Here is a 19,341-nt window from a genome sequence, read left to right as displayed (position 1 = left end):
ATCGAGCGGAAATATGGGAAAAGTTATTAAAGCAGGAGGATCGAAGGAAAGGGCCAATTAAAGACTAATTTTAGAAATTTAGGTCCCTGTCACCTATGCAGAGCAGGGGTTTTTCATCGCCAGAAATGGGTTAATGTCACCACCAATGGAACAGATTATTTTTAAAAATTTCGGTCCCTGTCACCTATGCAGAGCAGGGGTTTATTCATGTAAAAAATTGTAAAATGTCAACCCAAGAATGTAAAAGAAAAATTTGTGAAATTTATTAAGCTGTCAACTAGGTAGAGCAGGGGTATATCACACCCAAAAATTGGTGAATTTCACCTGAAAATGTAACAGAAAATTTAGTGACATTTATTAACCTGTCTACTAGGTAGAGCAGGGGTCTGTCACAGCCAAAAATTGTTGAATGTCACACGGAAATGTAAAAGACAAATTCGTGATTTTATTTTAACTGTCTACTAGGTATAGCAGTGGTATATCACATTGGCTGTGGACAGGCGGCTGCGCTTGTCTGTGATAACGCCCCCTGCCGTGCTAAACACACATTCAGATAATACACCGGATGCAGGGCAGGCCAGCACCTCCAAGGCGTAAAGGGCAAGCTCAGGCCAGGTGTCCAATTTGGAGACCCAGAAGTTGAAGGGGGCAGACCGATCAGTCAGTACATGTAGGCGTGTGCACACATACTGCTCCACCATATTGGAGAAATGCTGCCTCCTGCTAAGACGTTCCATATCAGCTGGTGGTGCTGGTTGTTGTGGCGTGCTGAAAAAAAGTTTTTCCACATGTCGGCCATGCTAACCCTGCCTTCTGAGGTGCTGGCGGTGCCCCAGCTGCGTTGGCGACCTCTTCCTCTGCCTTTGCCTTGTGCTTCTACTGTGCCCCTGCTGTCAGGTGGGAATGCCACCAGAAGCGCGTCTTCCAGCGTGCGCTTGTACTCGCGCATCTTACGATCACGCTCCAGTGACGGATTTAAGGACGGTACGTTGTCCTTGTAACGGGGATCCAACAGCGTGGCCACCCAGTAATCAGCACAAGTTAGAATGTGGGTGTAACGGATCTCCTGGCACCCCGACCGGGTACCTCCGTTGATAGATGCTCCTAGTGCTTTCCGAGGACTCCAAGCACTCCACTTGACACCGCAGACCCCACAAACCGCCGAAGCTTGGTTGAGGTCTCACCGTCTCCTACCCACCCTGGACCTACGACAAGGCTCCAGTGGGTGAACCTCTCCTAAAACCAGAGAGCAGGAAGAGCTCTTACAAGAGCTAATTAGTGCAAAGATAGGTTACAAAAGAATGGCGTAAGAGAACAATAAAGCCCCTAACTGAAGCTTAACTCAGAAAATAACTAAATAACCTACAGAGAAACACTGAGAACTATTGAGCTAAAAAATATTATTTTATTGAGCATATAATTAAAAACATATACAAAGAGATGACGAACAAATGCAGAAAGTGCAGTACAATCCTGGGAGAGTTTATCCAGTATAGCAGAGTAATGAGGCAAGTGACCGAAGATATAAGCGCCTGTACGTAGAAAAGCTCCTATACAAAATATACACAAAAAAGAATATCCACTATTAATAAGAGTGCAAATGATTGCATCAGATATAAAGTGCCAGAGGAAGGTTTCAAATCGAAACGCGCGTCGGGGTGTGCAGTCTTCTTGTGGACCTGTTAACTTTTATATACGGTATGTGACCTTATTTTGTTTGGACCGCATGTTTGATGGTTTCTGTTGCGGTTCTATGCCTCCTGTACCAACTTTGGTCATGTTATTTATTTACTACCTCCTGCAGCTTGCACATGCACTTTACAATTTGCTATATTCTGCTGTATAGATACAATCATACACTTAAAAAGATCCACATTTGAGGGTTGATATCTTTCCCCTTTACTCATTAAAGATAACATGCACTTGCACTTTATATCTGATGCAATCATTTGCACTCTTATTAATAGTGGATATTCTTTTTAGTGTATATTTTGTATAGGAGCTTTTCTATGTACAGGCGCTTATATCTTCGGTCACTTGCCTCATTACTCTGCTATACTGGATAAACTCTCCCAGGATTGTACTGCACTTTCTGCATTTGTTCGTCATCTCTTACAAGAGCTAGTAGTAAAGCCAGGGGAGTATAGCAAATCTTCAGCGTATAGCAATCCCCCCAGTGTTGATCAGTTACCCAAACACCAGCCTCAACATGATGAAGGATAAAACAGGAACACTTTATTGAGGGCTACCCGCCCGTATTTATGCAGGTCCCCATCTGGTGGACACGCCCCTAGGGGACCAGAAGGAAGACTGTGACACAGGACAGATATGCAGCAATTCAGGATACACAGACACAACACATCCCCACAATGCATCATGGTTTCCTCCTCTCTGCCCTGGAGACACCCGAGGAGTAATTCAATTATCTCTCAAGACAAAGGGAAATCGCCAATACACATGTGGGGACAACAGGACAGAAATCACCATTTAAACATGCAATGTCACAACCCTTACAGTAAACACAGACATTTAACATATCCCCAGATAGCTCAAGTCTGAGTGCATATTATTAGGTGAATGGCACTCAGACTACACGAATACAATAAAATTAGCTATCTGGGTACCCTCACATAACATAAAATACAATTCCAAAGACAGATTTAAGCTGTGCGGCCGGTCTGTCTTCTCCTTTAAAGTTAGTATGGGCCATAATCCTGAGGCAAGAGGCTGGTAGCCAGGCCCCTCCGAAACCCAGTGGCGAGGTTGGTTTCGCCACAGTGGGCAACTCGGCGGTCGTTGCGGAGACACTTCAGCATGTAATCGCTCATGTGTGCCAGGCTGCCCAGAGGCAACGAAAAGCTGTCCTCTGTGGGAGGTGTATCGTCTGTGTCCTCTGTATCCCCCCAGCCACGCACCAGTGATGGCCATGAGCTGGTCTGGGTGCCACCCTGCTGTGAACAAGGTTCCTCCTCCTCCATCTCCTCCTCCTCCACCTCGTCATCCTCCAGAACTGTGCCCTGGCTGGACAATTGTGTACCTTGGGTTTGTGGGTGCAGGAACCCACCCTCTGAGCCACTTGTGAATGACTAGCCGGAAACCCTACGAAATTATCCCTCTTCCTCCTGTGCCACATCCTCTTCCATCATCGCCAGCAGCGTTTTTTCAAGGAGGCATAGAAGTGGGATAGTAACGCTGAGAACGGCGTTATCGGCACTGGACATGTTGGTGGAGTACTCGAAACAGCGCAACAAGGAACACAGGTCTCGCATGGAGGCCCAGTCATTGGTGGTGAAGTGGTGCTGTTCCGCCGAGCGACTCACCCGTGCGTGCTGCAGCTGAAACTCCACTATCGCCTGCTGCTGCTCGCACAGTCTGTCTAGCATGTGCAAGGTGGAGTTCCACCTTGTGGGCACATCGCATATGAGGCGGTGAGCGGGAAGGCCGAAGTTACGCTGCAGCGCTGACAGGCGAGCAGCAGCAGGGTGAGAACGCCGAAAGCGCGCACAGACGGCCCGCACTTTATGCAGCAGCTCTGACATATCGGGGTATTTTTTAAGAAATCTCTGCACCACCAAATTCAGCACATGCGCCAGGCTAGGGATGTGCGTCAAACTGGCTAGTCCCAGAGCTGCTACGAGATTTCGCCCATTATCGCACACCACCAGGCCGGGCTTGAGGCTCAGTGGCACCAACCACTCATCGGTCTGTTGTTCAAGGCCCGTCCACAGCTCCTGCGCAGTGTGGGGTTTGTCCCCTGAAAGGGATTTTTCAAAATTTTACTAGCCTCATCTCTTGTGGAATACAGTACCCCGAATTAGCACATCTCACACCCTTTGCCAGTTGCTGGACACAATAGCAGCCTCTCAACAAAAGGCTATTTAAAATCACACCACACATACAATGACAGCAACCTATGACAAGTCATTCAACGTATAAGCATTTAGAGTAAACCTGTTCAATATGTAAAATAACCCTTTCATGTATTGTATATAGCAGATACCAGTATTGTTTAACAAAGTATCAGTTGTATCTTGTGTAAGAGATCGCCTCTTATTCGGGGGTCATTCTCACAATGATCTTCATCGACCACAGGGTTAGGGGCCAAACATTGCTTTTATTTGGCACCTCAGCAAAACCAAAACAAACAATACAAATAGCTAGCTAACCCTGATGGCCTCAAAACCACTATCCCCGAATCCCAAGACCTCTGCAACGACATCTCGAAATTTTTTAAACAAAAAGTTGATGACATCCAAAACGACATCTTGCTAGCTCAACAGGCAACTGTTCCCCCCATAGAGAACAACGTGATAAACCCCACCCACACCTTTTACTCTATGCCCATTAAAACTTGAAGACCTAACTAAAAGCATGAAAAATATGTCCAAAGCAACTTATCCCCTCTCCAATATCCAAACTAAATCTCTTATTGAATGCACGACCACCATTGCCCCGTTAATTCTAAGAATTATAAATGACTCCTTTCTCAGTGGTAACGTCCCTGAGACTCTCAAGTTAGGAATCATAACTCCCCTCCTCAAGAAACCAGGAGCAGACATAAATATGATGGCCAATTTCAGACCGATTACCAACATCCACCTAATAGCTAAAATCATGGAGATAGCATTGGCAAGCCAACTCCAGCTGCACGTAGAACAGCATCGACTTCTAGATGAACATCAGTCGGGCTTCAGGCCAACACACAGCACGGAATCAGCCCTGGTCAGCCTTTGGGATGAAGCCCTAGGGGTCGCTGACGAGGGAGGGGGGACTTGGCTGGTTCTCCTAGACATGTCGGCAGCCTTCGACACTATCAGCCATTCCATCCTCCTAAATAGATTAAAAGCTGACATTGGAGTAGATAACCACGGACTTGCCTGGTTAGACTCTTTCCTGAAAAACAGAGCTCAGCGAGTCAAACTGGGCTCATTCTTTTCCCCAGTCGAGAAGGTGGAGTGGGGAGTCCCTCAGGGATCTCCCCTCTCGCCATTACTCTTCAACATTTATGTCCGACCTCTGCTCGCCATTCTGAAGGAGTATAACATCAGCTATGAGTCTTATGCGGACGATACACAGATCCTTTTGAGAGTATCGAAATCCGCTGATGACTATAAACTCATGCAAGAAGGACTAAATAAGGCCAGGAACTGGCTAGCACATAACCACCTCAAACTCAACCCGACCAAGACTGAGCTTATTGCACTACATAAAACACCTGAGGCTGCCGCCCCGTCTATCTTTGGGGAAAACGTTGCCATCGCCACACAAAGAAAGAGTCTGGGGATAATTTTGGATCAAGAAATGAGCCTCCGTCCCCAGATTAAAGAAGTAATACGGAAAGCAAACTTCGCCCTATTCCTTCTAAAAAAAGCCCTACCGTTTCTCCCCAACACATGCAGACAGGTCGTGGTGGGAGCGCTAGTCAACTCCCACCTGGACTACGGCAATGCAATGTATGCGGGGCTACCAGAGAAAGATCTGAGAGCTCTGCAACTCTGTCAAAACAGAGCCATCCGGCTCATCAAGAAACTAGACTGGACAGACTCTGTTACAAAAGCACGCAGGGAACTCCACTGGCTCCCAGTGAAAGAGAGAGTGCAGTTTAAGCTGTGCTGCTTAACACACAAAGCCCTCCACAAAACAGGCCCCATCTATCTGCAAAAAAAGATAACACGTTACCATCCTCCTAGAGAACTGAGATCCACCTCAGCCTCCCTTTTGTCGGTGCCAAGAACCCGCCTCAAGACAAGGGGGGACAGACGTTTCTCAGCATTAGCCCCCAAGATCTGGAACTCCCTCCCAGAACATATCAGAACAACATCAGACTACCTGGAATTTAGGAAGCTGGTTAAGACCTGGCTATTTGTGTAGGATGACGTAGGGGCTCACAAATATAGCCGTCCACAAGCGCTTCGATCAGATTGAGTTCCTCTAGAGCGCTATACAAGGACTTAGTAACATAACATAACAAATAAAACACCTGCCCGGCTGGGCTCTAACTAAACATGAGGACTCCCTACCTCACTGAAAGCCCTGTTCACACACGGGAAGAACATGCAGCTTTTCCCAGCCTAACAATCCAGCACTTCCAGGCTGTAACAAAGTCCAGTACCTTTGGGGGATTGTGTCCCAGAAGTCTTCCTGACTCTGGCCTAGCGACCGTCGATTCCAAGACCTCGCGGAGTCCCCCAAAGTTCAGGCTAACACCGAGCCCCGTGGCCCCTCAGCCAGCTCGGCTGAGCCCACTTGTACAGAGCCTTCCCAGGCCTCTGCTGCACACAGACTCTCCAGAGTGAGACCCACCCAAGATCCAGTAGCAGGATTAAATTGGGCATGCTCATGTCCCGGGATCCTAAGTCCCGGACTGGAACCTGGGGAAACAACACCTCAATGTTCACATTGCCACACTTGCCAAATATTATGTTCCCACCCCCAAGGCCTCCTAAGTATACCAGTATTGTTTCAATTGTATCTTGCTAGACACTATGTTCCCACCCCCAAAAAGCCCTTTAAGTACTGTATTTTTCGCCCTATAAGACGCACCGGCCCATAAGACACACCTAGGTTTTTGGGGAGGAAAATAAGAAAAAATATATTTTTAACCAAAAGGTGTGCTTTTGATGGGTTTGGAACTAATGGTGGTCTGTGGATGGCACTATTACTGGGGATCTGTGGATGGCACTGTTATGGGGGATCTGTGGATGACGCACTGTTATGGGGAGTCTGTGGGTGGCACTGTTATATATGTGCCATCCACAGACCCCTACCCCATAACAGTGCCACCCACAGACCCCCCACCCCATAACAGTGCCATCCACAGACCCCCCACACCATAACAGTGACATCCAAAGACCCCCCACCCCATAACAGTGACATCCACAGATGTTCCCCATAAAACTGTCATCCACAGATCCCCCCCCCCCCCCCGCCGCTCCAGTGCTGCAGTATACAAATATAAAATGTCTCATTCAATTAAAAGTGATTAAACATGCCCCCTCAGTCCTAATATTACAGTACATCCTAACAGCTTCTGTACTACGTGCCTGCGCCGCCTGCTTCATTCATAAAGTAGGCGGCGCAGGCACGTGACATCAGGGAGTTACGCTGCCGCCCGCCCGGCCTGCCTGTATTCTACAGAAGCGGTTAGGGTGTACGGTAATATTAAAAGTGAGGGGGGCATGTTTAATCACTTTTAATTGAATGAGACATTTTATATTTGTATAGTGCAGCACTGGAGCGGCGGGGCCGGAGTACAGTGACTGCACCGGCCCCGCCGCAATTACCGGCCCCCAGCTCCTCCTCCCAGTCCCTCTCCGCTTCTCATACATCGCAGCCTGCATTCGCCCCATAAGACGCAGGGGCATTTCCCCCCCATTTTTTTGGGGGGGGGTGCGTCTTATGCAGTGGCGGATTACCATAGGGACGTTCGGGTCGGCAGCCCCGGGCCCAGCACTGATGGGGGGCCCAACGCTGACCCGAACGCCCACATACTGTGGCGGGGCACGGGAGCGCATAGCTCCCTGTCCCGTCACCGATCACCGCCATAGGCTTCAGGCCTTGTAGGCCTGAGGCCTATGCGGTAGTGAAATCCCGGCGCAGGCGTGCGTGATGACGCGAGCAAGCGCCTGGCCCTGGACATAGGTGAGTATTTAGCTTTTCATTTTTTGTTCATTTTTTATTTTTTTATTTCATGTGCCTACTTTTGGGGGGGGGGGGACACAGGAGGACATATTAGGGAAGATAAATCGAGTACATGGGGGGGGAATGTGGGGGCTGTATGGGGGAAAATTATTATGGGAGGGAATACTATGTGGGGGCAAATTACTAGCTGGGGCAGTGTGGGGGCAAATTGCTATGTGGGGGCAGTGTGGGGGCAAATTATTATGGGAGGGAATACTATGTGGGGACAAATTACTATGTGGGGCAAATTATTATGAGAGGGACTACTATGTGGGGGCAAATTACTAGTTGGGGCAGTGTGGGGGCAAATTGCTATGTGGGGGCAGTGTGGGGGCAAATTATTATGGGAGGAACTACTATGTGGGGGCAAATTACTATGTGGGGGCAAATTATTATGAGAGGGACTACTATGTGGGGGCAAATTACTAGATGGGGCAGTGTGGGGGAAAATTGCTATGTGGGGGCAGTGTGGGGGGCAAATTATTATGGGAGGGACTACTATGTGGGGGCAAATTTCTATATGGGGCAGTGTGGGGGAAACTATTGTGTGGGGGTAATTGCTATGTGGGGACAGTGTGGGGTAATTTCTATGTGGGAACAGTGTGGGGAAATTGCTATGTGGGGGCAAATTACTATGTGGGGGCAGTGTGGTGGAAATTACTATGTGGGGGCAGTGTGGTGGAAATTACTATGTGGGGGCAGTGTGGTGGAAATTACTGTGTGGGGGCAAACTACTATATGGGGGCAGTTTGGGGAAAATTACTGTGTGGGGGCAAATTACTATGGGGGGATTACTATGTGGGGGCAGTGTGGTGGAAATTACTATATGGGGGTGTTGCTATTGGGGAGGCACTGTAGGGGCAATTCTATTATTTCTGGGGACACTATACAGGGATTATTACCTGGAGCACAATATAGGGTGTTATTATTACTGGGGGCACTCTAGGGGACATTATAGCTGCTGTGGACACTATAGGAACATTTGGGGTAATTTATCAAACTGGTGTAATGCAGAACTGGATTAGTTGCCCATAGCAGCCAATCAGATTCCACCTTTTTATATTTGACAGCTCTTTTGGAAATCCAGTTCTACTTTACACCAGTTTGATAAATTACCCCAATTATGTCTATTAAGGTCACTATTTTTTCAGCAGTATAGTTCCTTGGGCATTGGGGAGCACAACGGGCACAGTATTGGGGGTGGCAGCAGGATGACGCTGTCGGGACACCAGGATGAGGAGGTTGATGGAAAAATTTAGAAATCTAACATGTCTGTGTTACAAACTGTAGAGACGAGATGCGGCTGAAAGAATTTGCCATGGTGGTCTGGGTCAAATGGAGGAGAAAAGGAAAGAGAAGGTCTTCATGACAGGAGATGTCCCTGGATGTAAGAGGTATGTGGTGCTGTATTCTCCTCCATGTCTTTTTTATTACAATTATATGTATTTTAAATTTGGCGACCAAATATTTCAGTTTAGGACCCAATTTGGGGTATTTTTTTTTAGTCTGAAGATGTCATATGGCCTAAGAAGAGACTCTGGCGCCCATGAAGCACCGCAGCCTCTTCATACAAAAAAAAAACTAAAATGGAGGGGAGGGGGGGGGGGGGGGGGGGGGTAGACAGCCTCGGGCCTATCATGCACTTAATCCGCCCCTGGTCTTATGGGGCGAAAAATACGGTATGTGCTGTGAAATAAAGATTTCAGGTGTTTGACAACCCAAGTTGAGTCTGGGCTGATCTCTACCTCCTGGCCAAAAGCAAACCGGATATTCGTTGTACAGGGAAATATTCACGGGTTGGAGGTCTGATGCCTCATCATATAACCATCATAAACCTGACTGAAGAAAAGACGCTAACAGTTTGGTGTCAGAAGGTGGGATCCGCCAAAAACAGTATCTGGTAAGTGATTCTATATTTTTTTTTATATATATTATTACTACCCTATACTGTAAGAGTGGATTATTTGAACCCAGTAAGCGCTTCTGTAGCGTCTTCAGGAATCTGATATTCCTAAAGAAAAAGAGGGATCTGAAGTCCCCAGGAATCTGATATTCCTAAAGAAAATTAAAGGGGTCTGGAGTCCCCTAATCTGAAAAACAGTACGGTGTGCAACGAATATCCTTTGCTAAAACTGTATATTGCTGTATAGTTGCTTAAGCATTTTTAGTCGTTATATATATATATGGTTGAATTTCACTGTATAGACTGTGTATAGATTATGTATAGATTGTATGCGAGTTCATGCTGAAAATGAAGGTATAAAATTGGCCATCCAGAATAGTTTAAAATCTGCCATAAATTCAGGAGTAGTTATGAGCCTGGATTAGAAGAAATGGGATGAAAAACACATAGTGATGAGCATAAGGTTTGTCAGTAAGTATTTGTGCACTAAACACAAACATAATCATCCTTAGATAAACCTTCAAATTCAGCTGATCTCACTGTATATTTTAGCTAAGTAAAAATGGGCAATTCTTATGGTAAGAAGGATCCCAAAAAAAAAAAAATTAAATTTAGAACTTAAAATCATGTTCCTAAGTCTGCTGCGAATCACTCTATGGTAAAACTGTCTCTTAAAAATGAATTGGGGGAAAGTCCAAAAATGTTTAGGTCCATTTTATACTGATCCTTGGGTTGATAATATGTGAATGGACAGAAGGAATGAAATGTACTGACCTGTTACCAAAAGAAGGGTCTTTTTCAGATTTTCATATGGCCATGATCAAGGGCCTATGTCTGAATGACATAGACACTTTTCCATGGTACAAAGGAGACCCTCACTGGGATAAAATGTATATGACAACTTGTGGACAAGCTTGGATATCAGTGCAAACTTATTGGACTGATTTTTGCAGTTCAAATACAAGACAGCAAAGTAGAACTCCAACTCTTGCCCCACCCCCATATGTGCCATTGTACCCTGTAGTAACGAAATTAACAACAGAATCAGATGATGAGATCTGCGCACACTTGACTCTACCACAGGTTCCTGGCTTTACAGAACCTGAAGTACAGGTTTTCTCTGAGCATGCTAATTAACCTATTGTAAAGTCTGCACAGCCCAGTAGAACAATAGTCAGGTCCATAAATATTAGGACATTGACACAATTCAATTTTTTTGGGCTCTACAGTATACACCACCACAATGGATTTGAAATGAAACAAACAAGATGTGCTTTACCTGCAGACTGTCAGCTTTAATTTGAGGGTATTTACATCCAAATCAAGTGAACGGTGCAGGAATTACAACAGTTTGCATATGTGCCTCCCACTTGTTAAGGGACCAAAAGTAATGGGACAATTGGCTTCTCAGCTGTTCCATGGCCAGGTGTGTGTTATTCCCTCATTATCCCAATTACAATGAGCAGATAGAAGGTCCAGAGTTCATTTCCAGTCTGCTATTTGCATTTGGAATCTGTTGCTGTCAACTCTTAAGATGAGATCCAAAGAGCTGTCACTATCAGTGAAGCAAGCCATCATTAGGCTGAAAAAACACAACAAACCCATCAGAGAGATAGCAAAAACATTAGGCCTGGCCAAAACAACTGTTTGGAACATTCTTAAAAAGAAGGAACGCACCGGTGAGCTCAGCAACACCAAAAGACCTGGAAGACCACGGAAAACAACTGTGATGGATGACGAAGAATTCTTTCCCTGGTGAAGAAAACACCCTCACAACAGTTGGCCAGATCAAGAACACTCTCCAGGAGGTAGGTGTATGTGTGTCAGTCAACAATCAAGAGAAGACTTCACCAGAGTGAATACAGAGGGTTCACCACAAGATGTAAACCATTGGTGAGCCTCAAAAACAGGAAGGCCAGATTAGAGTTTGCCAAATGACATCTAAAAAAGCCTTCACAGTTCTGGAACAACATCCTATGGACAGATGAGACCGAGATCAACTTGTACCAGAGTGATGGGAAGAGAAGAGTATGGAGAAGGAAAGGAACTGCTCATGATCCTAAGCATACCACCTCAGCAGTTAAGCATGGTGGTGGTAGTGTCATGGTGTGGGCATGTATGGCTGCCAATGGAACTGCTTCTCTTGTATTTATTGATGATGTGACTGCTGACAAAAGCAGCAGGATGAATTCTGAAGTGTTTCGGGCAATAATATCTGCTCATATTCAGCCAAATGCTTCAGAACTCATTGGATGGCCATCCACCACAGTTGTTTTCCGTGGTCTTCCGGGTCTTTTGGTGTTGCAGAGATCATCGGTGCGTTCCTCCTTTTTAAGAATGTTCCAAGCAGTTGTTTTGGCCAGGCCTAATGTTTTTGCTATCTCTCTGATGGGTTTGTTGTGTTTTTTCAGCCTAATGATGGCTTGCTTCACTGATAGTGACAGCTCTTGGGATCTCATCTTGAGAGTTGACAGCAACAGATTCCAAATGCAAATAGCAGACTGGAAATGAACTCTGGACCTTTTATCTGCTCATTGTAATTGGGATAATGAGGGAATAACACACACCTGGCCATGGAACAGCTGAGAAGCCAATTGTCCCATTACTTTTGGTCCCTTAACAAGTGGGAGGCACATATGCAAACTGCTGTAATTCCTGCACCGTTCACCTGATTTGGATGTAAATACCCTCAAATTACAGCTGACAGTCTGCAGGTAAAGCACATCTTGTTAGTTTCATTTCAAATCCATTGTGGTGGTGTATAGAGCCACAAATGTTAGAATTGGGTCTATGTCCCAATATTTATGGACCTGACTGTATATGCAAGGGCAGCAAAGATTAAAGGTTTTGAACCAGAAGATACCCCTCCCATAGCAGCTGAAGCATTCCCTTTTGTAATAATGGGGAATCAGATGGTAATGAAGCCATTACCATCCACTGACTTAAATGATATTAATAATTCACCAGACCCCAGAAAGACCCCCGCGGCCACTGTATCTTACTTGAAAAGAATGTGTAAGGGCCAACAGTATACTGTAGAGCAGGGGTACTCAACTGGCGGACCGCGGTCCAAATACGGATCGCGGCCGCCAGTTGTCCGGACCCCGGCCATCCTTCAGAGCGCTCCTCCTCCTGTCCCAGAGCGCTGAGCGCAGTGAGACATGTAGCGCTCCTGCACACTCTGGTACGTGCAGGAGGAGGAGCTTACCGGCGCACTTCCTCTTTCCCAGGGGCGCAGTGAGAGACAGCTCCCTCCACATGCAGGCACCAGCGCTTCCTCCCTCCGTGCGCTCACAGGTCCCTCCTCCCCTGCAGCAGCGGCAGCACGTAAGGGAGCTTCAAGCTCCAAAGGACACTTACGTGCTGCTGGAGAGGGGAGGGACATCACCGCTGCCACCAATGAAATAAATGTCACATTTGGGAAGGAAGGGGGGGGCGTGGAGAGGGCTACAGAGAGGCGGGAACACGTCACTGACTGCAGGAAAGGACTCCAGTCAGTGTGGTGCTCCCACCTCTCCTGGGCCATCTTCTTTAGGTAACCTGATTAAATAAAGTGATTAAGCCCCATCAAACCATGATAGTTTTGTTCCGCATCCAATTCCCATTATTGGGGCATTGGATGCGGACCCCTTAGTTTCAATGGAGCGGAAAAAGATGCAGACAGCACACAATGTGCTGTCTGCATCTCTTGTGGCCCCATTGTAATTAAGGGGCCGCATCCAATCCCCCAATAATGGGAATTGGATGCGGAACAAAACTATCATATGTCTGTTCGGTGGCTTGGGTTGCCACCCGGCCAGTAGTTCACCAGCAAGGCTGGTATTTTAGTTCCCTTGCCGGTGCCAGAATTTTCCTGTAAGGACTGTTAAGGTACTTTCACACTTGCGGCAGGCTGTTCACCCTGTCAGATCCGTCCTGCCGCTATTACGCCGGACTGCCACTCCCCATTGACTATAGCGGGAGTGGCGCTACAGCGCAGCATGGCAGTGCACGGCGTGAGGCCGCCAGACGAAAAAGTCGGACATGTAGTACTTTTAGTCTGGCGGCCTCTCACCGTGCTGCGCCGTAGCTCTGCCCACATCCCCATTATAGTCGATGGGCACAGAGCAGCGGCACGGCGAAGTAGTGGCAATATGGATCTGACAGGGTGAGCAGCCTGTCGGATCCGTCCTGCTGCAAGTGTGAAAGTACCCTTACTAATGAGCGCTTCCATCATGGAACGCCCATTAGTACAGCCGTTACCTCCACCGCTACTTGTGCTAGTAAAAAAATAAATAAAATTACAGTACCTCCACCTCCATTTGCTGACGCTGTGGAGAGCACTCCCTGCTGACTAGAAGCTCAGGACAGGACCTACAAGACGCCATCACGTTGGAGCATCGGTCCTAAGCGCGCAGTCAGCAGCAAATGTTCACCGCAGCCAGGGGAATAGGGGCAAGCAGAGAAGGGGGGCACTAATGGGGGCAATACTCTTACTGGGGGCACTAATGGGGACATTATTCTTACTGGGGCACTAATGTGGCCATTACTAATTCTGGGACTTACCCGGGGCGCTCCACTATAACGTCAGAGCGCCCCACGCGCATGGATCACATAATCACATGGCATCTTTACTGTTGGCGTTCAGCTCGGACCTTCACCTGACTGCAGACCCAGGTATGTGCTAGTAAAAAAATAAAAATAAAAAATACGGTACCTCCATTTGCTGACGCTGTGGAGAACACTCCCTGCTGACTAGAAGCTCAGGACAGGACCTACAAGACGCCATCACGTTAGAGCACCGGTCCTGAGCGCGCAGTCAGCAGCGAATGTTCACCGCAGCCAGGTGAATGCTAATTTTTTTATTTTTTTTTGCAAAAGCAGAGAAGGGGGGCACTACTCTTACTGGGGGCACTAATGGGGACATTATTCTTACTGTGGGCATTATTCTTACAGGGGCACTAATGTGGCCATTACTAATTCTGGGACTTACTCGGGGCGCTCCACTATAACTTCAGAGCGCCCCACGCGCATGTATCACATGATCGCATGGCATCTTTACTGTTGGCGTTCAGCTCGGACCTTCACCTGACTGCAGACCCAGGTATGTGGACCTTTAATAAAACTAGTTGAGTACCCCTGCTGTAGAGGATTACAAATTGATTTTAGAGGGGGTCGCAGGATATCAGGATTCAGCAGAAGGCGGTTTTAATTATGAAACATGTGACACTCTTGCAATACCCAGTGCAGATATCTCGCCTGCCAATTATCCTTTACGGACTTCTGTCCAGATAGTCAATGTGGACTCAAGTATTGGCGAAATTAAAAAAGACACAGCCTGTAAACAGAAACCTGGGGAAAGTGTGTCAGATTTTTCAAAAAGATTTAGACAGATTTGGATAGAGGAGGCAGGTTTGGCAACTGCAGATGATATGGGTTTAGTGTATACACAGACATTTGTTGCAAATTTGCTGCCAGAAGTCGCTAAGACGTATAAAATGATTGTTGATAATTGGCCAACATTAACCCCTACATAAACCATGAGGCAAGCCACAGCAAAAGACTCAGCGGGATGTTTTGAGGTCCAAAGGCAGAACATCAAACCATCAGCTCATGGTCTACATTTCTCCCCGCCCGGCCCTCACCATGACAATAGGGGTAGATATACAGACAAGTGCGGTTTCCAGCAGCACACAGGACCTAGACAAACCCCACGTGTATGTTTTAGGTGTGAACAACCAGGGCATTTTGTTAAAGATTGCTCTTACCCTCCCCCAGACCAGGCTCAGCAAACACAGATTAAATATCCCATTCAGTGGGGAATGAATAGAGCAAACCCACAATGAAGGTGCCCAAACTCCGTCGCCATGTGTGATCTAACCTGCACTGCAGAAGAAAAGCCCACGCACAACTCATTTCAAATCTCCTTGCAGCAATTCAACTCCAAGAGGCCATTGCAGTCATTAAGTGTCAGGCACACACAACTTCAATGACACTAGTTGCCCCGGGGGAACAGGTTAGCGGACAGGCACGCAAAAGCAGCCTCCCGTATCACACAAAATTGCGCGCTAGTACCGCTCACACCTGAAAATAACATAATGTTGTCCCAGCTCCAAACATTTGCAACATCCAAAGACATTGCTTATTGGGAGATTCAAGGGTTGACTAAAGATGCTAACGGTCTATGGTCAGAGGGAGGAGTAGTAGGAATTCCCCAAACAGCAGCCCCCATTCTTATACTCCAAATACATGGTTTTGGCCACAAGGGACTCAAGCAAACAATTGAGGAGGGTTTTGTGCAGTAAAAGGTTTTGTGCAGAGAATTTAAAGCAAGTTACAGAAAGTATGATTTCAAGATGTCTAACCTGTGCTAGAAACCATGCTCAGGGGAAGAGAGTAGGCCGTCATGAACATTTACTGCCCTCACAAGGACCATTTCAGGAACTGCAAATTGATTCTACACACAGTCCGTAGCTGAACAGTTGGCTATGGATTGGAAGTTCCATATACCCATACCATCCCCAGAGTTTAACAGTCTGTGGAGCAGAGGGAGCTGTAGACCGAGGGGTCGGTGCTGCGTCCCAGTCAGGTGATGTCATGGCACAGCAGAGAGTCTTAGCCCAGAGCAAGGAGACATTGCTGCAGTCCTACAACAAGCGCCTGAAGGACGACCTCCTATAACCATCATAAACCTGCCTGAAGAAAAGACGCTAACATCCCCCAAACAGATAAGTTTTAAAACTGCCTGCTGTTGTTTACCCCGGGCTGTGCTGAAGTTGGTGGTGAAGGTGTTACGCTGACCGGATGAGGAGCTGGTAGAGGATGAGGAAGCAGAGTAGGAGGAGGAAGCAACAGGAGGCAAACTGAAGCGCCCTGCAATCCTCGGTGGTGGAAGGACATGCGCCAAACTGCTATCCGCCTCAGGCCCAGCCGCCACTGCATTTACCCAGTGTGCTGTTATGGAGATATAACGTCCCTGACCGTGCTTACTGGTCCACGTATCCGTAGTCAGGTGCACCTTGCCACAGATGGCGTTGCGCAGTGCACACCTGATTTTGTCACCCACTTGGTTGTGCAGGGAAGGGATGGCTCGCCTGGAAAAGTAGTGGCGGCTGGGCACGACGTACTGTGGGACAGCCACCGCCATAAGGCTTTTAAAACTCTCCATCTCCACCAGACGGAATGACAGCATTTCAAAGGCCAGTAATTTTGAAATGCTGGCATTCAGGGCCAGGGATCGCGGGTGGGTAGGGGGGTACTTCCTCTTCCGCTCCAGTGTTTGGGAGATGGAGAGCTGAACGCTTCCGTGGGACATTGTGGAGATGCTTGGTGACCCAGGTGGTGGTGTTGCTGGCAAATCCTCTGTTTGCGGGGTGGCAGGTGGCACTGTCACTCCAGAGGTGGATGAAGAGGCTGTGACTGCAGCAGAAGAGGAAGCAGGAGGAGCCAGAGACCTTTCTTGGTTTTTGAGGCGTCTACTCCACTGCAGCTCGTGCTTTGCACTTAAATGCCTGGTCATGCAGGTTGTGCTCAGGTTGAGAACGTTTATGCCTCGCTTCAGGCTCTGATTGCACAGCGTGCAAACCACTCGTGTCTTGTCGTCAGCACATTGTCTGAAGAACTGCCACGCCAGGGAACTCCTTGGAGCTGGCTTTGGTGTGCTCGGTCCCTTGATGCGGTGAGCAGTAGTAGGCTTTTGCACCCTGCTCCCTCTTCTGCTGTGCTGATGGCTCTGTGCGACCACCGCCTCTTCCTCCGAACCACATAGGTCACTCGCATGACCTTGATTCCATGTGGGGTCGAGGACCTCATCGTCCTCCACATCATCTTCCACCCAGTTTTCACCCCTGCCCTCCTTGTCGGTCTGCACGCTTTCAAAAGCCCCAGCAGTTGGCACCTGTGTTTCGTCATCATCCGAGACGTGCTGCGATGGTCCTCCCATGTACTCATCTTGAAAGATAAGTGGTTGGGCATCAGTGCTCTCAATCTCTTCCACTTCTGGGGCAGGGCTATGTGGATGGCCCTGGGAAACCCTGCTAACAGAGTCATCAAAAAGCAGAAGAGACTGCTGCATGACTTGGGGCTCAGACTGCTTGGCTGATTTCCAAGGGGGTGAGGTGAAAGACTGATGGACATCGACTGCAGGTGCCAACTGTGGTCTTTCAGCAGGAGACTGGGTGGGAGACAATGTAAAGGAACTGGATCCACTGTCAGCAGCCCAATCTACTATCGCCTGTACTTGTTCAGGCCTCACCATTCGTAGAGCAGCATTAGGCCTGACCAAATAACGCTGCAGGTTTTGTCGCCTACTCGCACCTGAAGAAGGGGTTTCACTTGTGCGTGTAGCTGGCACAGATCGACCATGTCCTCTCCCTGCAACAGGAGCTCCACCAGCAGCACCACGACCTTGGCCACGTCCCTTATTTGACGCTCTCCTCATATTTAAAAAATTTAGGATCTTGCCCTAAATGGGTGTTTTTTTAATAGCAGCCTAGAACAACAGTATCTAAATGGTGTATCTCACACGTACAGGTGCAGACTAGGCCGCAATTTAAGATTTTTGCCCAAAATGGGTGTTTTTCTAATAGCAGAATAGAACCACAGTATCTATAGGGTGTATCTCACAATGACAGATGCAGCAAAGCCTGCAATATTAAGTATTTTGCCCAAAAAGGGTGTTTTTTTTTTTTTTACTAACAAAATAGAACAGCAGTATATAGCACTTGAATTTCACACGTGCAGATGCAGCAAGGGCTGTAAAATTGTATATTTTGCCCAAAAAGGATGTTTTTTAAAACCCCGAAAATTCTAGCTATATTTCTAGCTTAAATTGCACACTGACTAATGCTGCAAAGGCACCAGATGTTGGATATTGCCAAAAAAGGGTATTTTAAGCTTGGAATTGAATGTCACAAAAGCACAGATGCAGTGCTGGTGCACTGAGCTTGCATAAAATGGCCGCCGCCGCCACCAACCTTACTAACAGACGGATAAAAGTTATTTTTCTGTGTCACTGGGCTCAGGGCGGGGTAAAAAGATTGTGCACTGTACCCACAAGACAAAATCTAGGTAGATCGCTGAGTTCAATTGGAGTTCTGATAACAGATTCTTTCCTATTCTCTCCCTCCCAGCAGCAGCATCCTCTCCCTACACTAGTAACAGCAGAGTGACGTGCAGCTTATATAGAGCCTGGGTCACATGCTGCACTGGCCAATCACAGCCATGCCATTAGTAGACATGGCTGTGATGGAAATTCCAGCAGTCTTTATTCCAGCGTAGAAACAATACAAAGCAGTGGCACTTCAACTCCCGACACCTCCCATCAGATCGACATGTTTCGAACTAAGAAGCGGTTCTTAATCATGATCCAAAAGCACTTTGAACTATGGGCATTCTTTATATAGGAAAAAAAAAAAAAAAGGAATATCATCCTCACCTGTGGATGGGAGACGAGGCAAAGAAAACCCAGTTCAAAGCTTACATGTGATGAAAAACGAAGGTAAATAATACATACAAAAATTGTGTACGTCCAAATGAATAAACATCGAGACATTAAAAAAATCTGCGTAATAGAAAACGCATAATGTGAACATCACTCACAATGTAAACAGAAAACTTGACACAGTACTACATTGAACCTTACAAATAGGAACCATATATCCTCAGGTAAATTCTATGCGACACATTACACTGACTATGAGCTAGCAAACATATATATATGAAGCAGAATATTAAAATATTGTTAGCTATTTAATAAAATTGCATTAACTCTTTCCTAA

Source organism: Bufo bufo, chromosome 3 (genome assembly GCF_905171765.1).
Source record: "Bufo bufo chromosome 3, aBufBuf1.1, whole genome shotgun sequence".
Lineage (NCBI taxonomy): Eukaryota > Metazoa > Chordata > Amphibia > Anura > Bufonidae > Bufo > Bufo bufo.
This window is presented reverse-complemented; position numbering follows the sequence as displayed.